Here is a 5,737-nt window from a genome sequence, read left to right as displayed (position 1 = left end):
TGACAAGGTAACGTATTTTTGGCATGTACTTCATGCAACACTATACTGTGTGATTTGCACATGCAAAAACATTGACCTCCTGCCCAACTAAGGGCATATATACAGATAGTACAAAGAATCAGGACTCTAGTTTGTGAGGCTAAGAGTCAAGTCTGTGGAGATTAATTCCATACTTTCAAGAGTTCACACTATTTGGATCCAGATACATGGGATTCTGGTTGGAATGTCTAGAAAGCAGGTGGGAAGATGTTTCTGAACTTTACAAGTGAAGTTATAGACTTAGCAGTAATCTGCTGTTAAGTTTTAGTTAAAACTATAAAAATAGAGTTTTTTGCTTCTTTTGTACCTGTCTAGGACGAACATGCAAGTATCATAGATGGACTTCAGTAGTCACCAAGAAATTGTAGTGTTTCTTGGTATATTTTTTTCTTAAATTGGCTCTTTGCTTCGGCTATAATCTAGCCATCTGTCACCTTTGATCCTTAGTGCAGGTAAAGCTTTGATCTGGACAATTTTATATCTTTATCTTCCAGCTGTTATACTCTTACCTCTGGATAATGGCCTTGGGTTTTGTGTCCCAATATAGATGAACAAAATGAAATCTTTTCTTAAATTGTTACATCTCTCTCAGTTTTAACTCACTTCATTATATCTCTCAAATTAATTTGGTTTATCCTGCAGGACTAAGCACACAGCTATCCCTTCTTGTCTTTCTCATGTACTCAACTAATAGTTTGAAATTGATAGTTTGGGGATGAGTTACAATTTTATATATCATTTTTTTCTCTTAATCCTTAAGCATTTATGAATCTGTTTTAACTTTCCTTTCTTTAAAAAAAAGAATTTTCCTGTTAAAGTGACATGTAATAGATTGAGTTATTCTTGCTAGCAAATCAAAAACAAAAGCAAAAGTAGGACCAAAGAATAATTCATTCTGAGGCCTTGAAGATGCCCTGGAGGTGAGCTCATGTGTTGAATTGAGAGAAGTAGGGTGAGAATTATTCATGCTTCTGCTGAAGACAGAAGGAAAATATGCCACATTCCATCCCTTGGTAAATATGAATAACTTCAATATTGATTTAACCTTATAGCACCGGGATCTCTTTTGCCATAATTATACCATTTTCTGGAAAGCACTGATGACAAAATTGAAATCTTTCTTCTGAGTCAAAACTCAGTCCTTCACCTTGATTAATGCTGGATAAAGTGATACAAAGAGTAGGAACTTGTGGAGGAAAATTCTGAAGCCACTCTAGCATGTTCTAAACTATTGCTTGTTATGTACCAAGCCCACAATGAATCATTCTTCAAAGACAGATCTATTGTGGTCTTGCATAACACAGGAAACTTCTGATGTTATGAGGCATGCCTTCAAAACATTTTGATCTCCTATATTATTCTTTGAGTTCACAAAGTCAATACTTCTTTCTTCCCCAGAAGATAAAATGACCTTGACCTTTATTTAAATCATGTTTTGGCTTCTATCACCAAGACAACTGAAATGTTTCTTTGGCTGAATATTTAAAGACAGCTATTGACTGCTTTAGTATGGAGAGAGGTAAATCTATAAACTCTTAAGCCTCAGGAAAAACATATACAAAAGAGATACGAAAATTCTTTGTGGGTTGTTTTCCTCCCAATAAGAAAGTTATTTTTAACTTGAATAAAATGTTCTCATGATTATTTTATTAATTAAATATACATAAGTTATGAATAAGAACTTGGGTGACATTAACTTATTTTATATTGAATCATTCTGAATTATTGGCATCTCATGAGCAGTATTTAGGCAGTGTTATTGGGCTTTAGTGTACAGGTCTTGAGGTAAACTAATACTTTGAAGACTAGTTCTACCACTTCATAGCTATGTGACTTTGAACACTTTTGGACCTTAGTTTCAGTGGTAGTTAAGTGTGTAAAATGATAGACGCTATCTCATGAAAGTTGTTGTGTGTTTTAACTGAGTTAATACATTCAATGAAATGTGCCTAACACAATTTAATTGCCAACATTTATTGACTATTTCTTTTCGCTGTAGTTCATGACAATACATAACTTCTGAAATCTGTTTGCTCAACATTGAAGTTTCAGAAACTTTTAGCTGGATATTATTTTTATTTTAATGACCTACATATTATAACTCTGTGAAAAATTAGTAAGAAGAAAAGTATAGAAAGATAAAAAAATTTCTACTATTTCCATTCACGCTGGTTTTTAAACTACTGGCAGCAATCTGATATAGTTGTTTTCAGGATGGTTTTTTATTCATGTATACACAATTACACAATGCAAATATTTTCAAATATTAGATCCTCACTTTTGTGTTATTTTTGAAAATTCCTTAAAATAACTTGACTGTAAATAGCATATCCTCTTTAGTTACATATAGATCTGTGTTGTTCTTTTAATTGGGACACACCAGCCCAAATGTATCATAAAAATCTACCTCATTAATGCTGTTAAGTTTGTCTCTAAATGTTTGCTACTTCAAACAGTGAGGTTAATTACATTCATATATATATATATATATATATATATATATACTTCAAAGATAAAAACTGCTTCTGAGGGTCAGATCTAAACTACTAGTTTATCACTTCTCAAGCTTTCAGTTAGGATCAAGGGTAGTATTTGTTTATGTCAGTTTAATATCTTTTGTGTCCTCTATTGAGGACAATATATTCAACGGATTTTTGGAAATAAGAGATGAAATGGGAATTTGCTCCACCAACTCTATTCATTGACTTGGTATTGCAATACTTCTAGGAATGGTGCAAAAACAAACAAAATAAAAAGCAAAGGCTACATTTCATTTGGTTTGAATTCCATATCATTTAAAATAATTTAAAAATATCATTCAAAAATTTTCAATTGAGCCCATTTAAATGAACTTGGAGAGTTTTGGCTTCTCTAAAATATTTAAAAATTAATAATTGCTATGTTTAGTTTTTGCATTTCAAAGACTAGCTTTGACAGAGTAGGGCTGCTGTATTCATAAATTCATGGTTACTCCATCTGCTACTGTCCCTGCTCTTTCTATTAGCACTTGACTGGCTTTTCTCATCTAAAGCATCTGCTTGTTCTCATGGGTCCTTAGGTTTGTGATTCCTGAGATGTTTCATTAAACACTTAGGTTAGTATTACTAAATGATAGAGTCTAAATAGTAGGACTTCTGGGTCAAAAGGTAGGATCACACTAACTATTTGTTAAGGACTGGGAAATTTATTTTCAAGTTGTATTAAAGATCCAGAGTATTTTTCCCTCCCTCTAGTCTCTCAGCTAGATATAAATGCAGCATAAAAAGTTAAAGGGGGGAAAAAAAAAGTAAAAGCTTTTGAGTATCTTTGAATATCAGAAATTTATCGCAAGACAGATATTTGGTGATTGTATCATTATGGGTCCCAGTGGGAAATAGAATGCTTGCTTAGTTGAGATCTTGAAGTACAAGATCCCTTGAAGGGCTATTTATAGAAGTGTAGGTGGGATTAAGAACCACAAGGAGGGTCCTTGAGGTCCCTAAGGAAGCCATGAATAACCTAAGTGGGATGGAGAGAAGATGATTTTTTTGGAGTCTTTGGGTGCTCACCTCTTGGAACCAGGCTTCCTCATGGGAAATTAGGTTGTTAAGGGACATGGCCACTGCTAAAACTTGGCCTCTGTGACGAGGGGTCAGAGTCGGGATCAAAATTTCCTGGGCCATCTCCTTTGATCCTCCAGTCATTAGAAGGTGTCTCCTGACTGTCAAACCTTTCTGGCTTCCAGATTGACAGGTTGATAGTAGTTCTTAGAAGTCAAAGTAGCAGGTGTGGAGATTACAGTGGGGCAAGGGCATGCAAAGGCAGAACAATTCGTAGAAGGCTGTCTGGTCTCAATCGTACTAGAATATTTTCTGTATTATCTCTTTTGTGATCATGACATTTTTTTTTCCTAAAAATAATGCCACACAACCATAAAAATTAATTTTATAGATATTCATTGCATAAAATGGTTTAAATGTCTAAAGAATATGTGGGAAATTCCCACAAGGTAGTAATAAATTAAACATAAAAATTGAGATGGGGAAGGATAGGTAGTCAGCATAGACAGTAAAAATGATTGAGTTGGAAAGATTAGGGCTAATTACTAAAGAAAAGGAAATGGGTTGCTTACATCTCCAGAGAACTTCACCACCCCCTGCCCGCCCCCCACACACCCAGTTCTTTGCTAACACTCCCAGGAATAGCTCCCCTCAACACAAGGAGTTGCTAATGATTACCCCCTGGGATGTTCTTTCCTGCCCTTAGGCAGGTACAGGAAAGAAAGAGAAGGTGGAAAGAGAGAGGAAATCTGGGATCTATAAATAGGCAAGACACACCCCATCCCGAGGGTACCCAGTTCTGGGCCCCAATTTCTCTGGAGAACTCTGCTACCTCTGTTCTCTTTCTTAAATAAAACTTGCTTTCTATGCTTGTGCTTGCCTTGGTGTTTAATTTTCAACACTGGGGAATGAGGACCCGATCCTTACTTCCAAGACCGGTATCAAAATCACTATCAATTAGAACAACATTTATATTTTTAAAAACCCTTGTGGAATTGGCTCAACTTTTTTACTTTGCCAATAAGATACAAGTATAATGAAAGCTTTTATGTAATGGACACAAAAATGTAGTAGGAATGGATTATTCAAAAGGGGAGGGAGGAAATCGTGTACTTAAGTAATACATTTGCAGAGACAGTGATGAGGATTTTTGATAATAGACTTTTGGAGAAAGGAGAAATCCTACTGGTAACTTCCTTGACAGAAATTCCATGTGAGTCTTGCCTGGTTTGTTAGTGCTCTCCATGCCCTCTGCAAAGTGGAGTATCTGAAGAGGTAGCGGCCTGGCCATTTTGCTCATTTCTTTCTGAGGATTCCCACCAAGAGTCAGTTGTAATAGTTTGCAAACTGGACTAGGCCAGTCTCACTAATAAATGTGACTACTCAGCACATTAAATATTAGAGAGTTAAGTGAAGTTTGTTTTTACAATAAATCTAAGCTGGATTCAGTTTTTAAAAGAATTGATATATGAGTTACTAAGAAAAACGTTACTTTTGAGTTAGCAATAGAAACTTTGAAAGTTGAAAAAATCATAAAAATGAAAGATTTGGTAAGATTTTTGATGATGAAGTTTATATTAAAAAAAAACAAGAAATGGGTGTCATCTATTCTGGATGATGGGGTTGGTTTATGCAAAAGAGCAGGAGATGGGACTCTGATCAACAAATCCCTATTCAAGAAAAGGCTTTGACCCTAACCAAAAGATTGTAACTGAAGCATCTGTCTAAGTTTTCAAATAAACTAATATTCAATATGTATTAGTCATGTAAGATGCATTTGTGGCTACAGTTTTGTGGATTAATTGATGAGAAGTCCTGAGTGAATTGAATAGGAGGGCTTCTCCAATTTCAGCTATGGGGATAAGGTATACTTCCTGAGGAAAGAATATTTTCAGCTGGGTTCTCACTAGAGGTTTCATTACTGGTCTTATTTACTTAAGGAAGCAAACTCTTCCTAAGTGGGTAAATCAATTACATTGAGCAAACATTTATTGAATTTCCATTGCCTTCAGGATAAAAGATAAGTTACTGATCATGACATAAAATCACATTCATGATCTGGTTTGTACTTACTTCTTCAGCTGTGGCCCACCCTTGCCACCCTGCAAATCCCTCCTCACCTGACTTATTTTTATGGAAGAGCAGGAAACTGTGCCTAT

The 5,737-nt window shown here is 35.1% G+C and overlaps 1 non-coding gene across 1 annotated transcript; it reads left to right on the top strand.

Annotated features, from left to right (window-relative positions):
• Window positions 1-2,592: 2,592 nt before the first annotated feature.
• On the top strand, window positions 2,593-2,782 carry LOC143382407 (U2 spliceosomal RNA). The gene has a single exon (XR_013088968.1). It is a non-coding gene; the product is annotated as a U2 spliceosomal RNA (small nuclear RNA).
• Window positions 2,783-5,737: the final 2,955 nt, after the last annotated feature.

This window comes from Callospermophilus lateralis, chromosome 16, assembly GCF_048772815.1.
Source record: "Callospermophilus lateralis isolate mCalLat2 chromosome 16, mCalLat2.hap1, whole genome shotgun sequence".
NCBI lineage: Eukaryota > Metazoa > Chordata > Mammalia > Rodentia > Sciuridae > Callospermophilus > Callospermophilus lateralis.
The sequence above is the reverse complement of the archived record's forward strand: the minus strand, read 5'-3'. Positions and strand labels throughout refer to the sequence as shown.